Source organism: Oncorhynchus keta, chromosome 20, assembly GCF_023373465.1.
Source record: "Oncorhynchus keta strain PuntledgeMale-10-30-2019 chromosome 20, Oket_V2, whole genome shotgun sequence".
Taxonomy (NCBI): Eukaryota; Metazoa; Chordata; class Actinopteri; order Salmoniformes; family Salmonidae; genus Oncorhynchus; species Oncorhynchus keta.
Genome location: NC_068440.1, coordinates 47,035,183 through 47,037,682, shown reverse-complemented (window position 1 = coordinate 47,037,682; position 2,500 = coordinate 47,035,183).

Genomic DNA, 2,500 nt, shown 5'->3' with positions numbered 1-2,500 from the left:
CTCTCTCTCTCTCTCTCTCTCTCTCTCTCTCTCTCTCTCTCTCTCTTCACCTTCACCTTGTACCCTGCAGCTCCTAGGAACACCCTGTAATTCACATTCCTTCACCTTGTGCCTCGTATCCTGAAGCGCCTAGGAACTGTAATTCCCTGTAATTCCTAGTAAAAGTGGAATATTCCAGGTTATTCCTAGAGAGACAGACAGGCCATGAGAGCTGGGTGTCTCAGGCATTCCTTACATGTCTGAGGGAGACATTCATTCCTCTGGAATTCAAGGAGGCAGCTTTCACCAATCTGGTTCCCTACAGGGTTCTCTGGGTCCAATACCAATTCACAGAGCTGTCTTTCTCAAAACCCATTGGAGGAGAAAGCCAGAGGTCCCTCCCCTCTGATCTTTACCTCCAATGGGTTTTTGAGAAAGAGACGCAGCGAGATGAGGAAGGAAGTGATGGAATATGCCTCTGAGAACTTCCATGTCCCAGAATGTTATATTTATAATATTGTCTTTAAATATCAACATTATTGTCATGTGGTTAACCTTTTAACCTGTTGCGACGAGCAATCCCGTATCCGGGAGCGTAATTATAGCCTCAAGCTCATTACCGTAACGCAACGTTAACTATTCATGAAAATCGCAAATGAAATGAAATAAATATATTGGCTCACAAGCTTAGCCTTGTGTTAACAACACTGCTTTTTAACCATAGCTACACAAGCATTTGTGTAACAGTATTGATAGCTAGCGTAGCATTTAGCATAGAATTTAGCGTTAGCATTCAGCAGGCAACATTTTCACAAAAACAAGAAAAGCATTCAAATAAAAGAGACTCTCAGTTAGATAGCAAACGTTCAGTTTTTCCCAAAAGATTATTTGTGTAGGAGAAATCGCTCCATTTTGTTCATCACGTTTGGCTAAGAAAAAAACCCCAAAATTCAGTCATTACAACGGCAAACTTTTTTCCAAATGAAAATCTAAATGAAAATGACAACAACAAATACAAATTCAACCAGAGACCTTAAACCATAACAACAACAACAACAACAACAATAATACCAATAACAACAACAATAACAATAACAACAACAATAACAATAACAGCAACAATAACAACAACAACAACAACAACAGGCCTTAAACCATAACAATAACAACAATAACAACAACAGGCCTTAAACCATAACAATAACAACAATAACAACAATAACAACAATAACAATAATAATAACAACAACAATAACAATAACAACAATAACAATAATAATAACAACAACAACAATAATAATAACAACAACAACGAATCTCTCCCACAGTGACTAGACCTGCTGTCCATGAATCTCTCCCACAGTAAATAAATGACTAGACCTGCTGTCCATGAATCTCTCCCACAGTGACTAGACATGCTGTCCATGAATCTCTCCCACAGTGACTAGACACGTTGAACATGAGACTTTGATATTACCAGGCCGCAACTGATATGGTGAAAACAATGCAGGGGGGGGAGGCAGAGGTACAGAAAGAACAGCATCAATACCCTCCCCAGATAAAACTGTTTCAACGATAAGCTAACAATCGAGAGGAAACTGACTGAACGACTCATAAACACCACGCCAGCTTACGCTCTCCAAATGGACGTTAGCTGTGACTTCTGTTCGCTATACATGTCGGGGGGGTGGGGGGGTGGGGGTGGTGTTCTATTGACGAGGACATATTGTTCTGTCTCACGATTCCCGAGCGGCACGTGACGTTCAGTGTGGCGTGTGGTTATACTGATGAAGAACAGATTCCATGGGACGGAAGGCCTCTGTCCTCTTGTTGTGACCGTGTTTCCCTCTGGACTCGTTGATACACTGAGAGAAACTGGCGGCAAAAGAGCTGAGAACAGAACTGCAACAGGTAACTTAGATAGTAAACTACATCAAACCACGTCCACGTAGCTCACGCCTGTTTACTAAACTATGAGGAGAGTTGGAATCCGAGCACGTTGAAGTTCTACTTCACAACGAGGTCTGGTAGTTATCCAGGGGAAGACGAACTGTTGTTATTTACAATGGATGTAAAAACAAAAACAATGTTTTTTATTTAAAATTTTTTTAAACAGACTTGGTTAAACTTTCTGTATAACGAAAATAACATTTGCAAAGAGATATATTTTGGGAAACTGAATGAACTGAACGCACGCAAGGGACACACAAAAACATTTCTACGGATAAGGAACCGAGCGAGAGGATTCAGGGGGAATAGTTTTTATTTGGGAGAGTTTTTCATGCCCTCTTCCCTCGGCTGTGCATGTTTCTAACAGAAAACAGCATCAGTAGGTGTCCTGCTTCATCACCACGCCTGGAAGAGCCCTTTGGGGACCTACTTTCCAATCCGTTTGACTGTGATCCTCAGTTGACTTTCCGATAAGTGAAATGGAGCAGTTGATTGAGCTGTGAGGTGACCGAATGCTGCAGACAACTCATTCACAAGTTCCTGACTCTGAGCATGAATGCCGGGTTCAAAA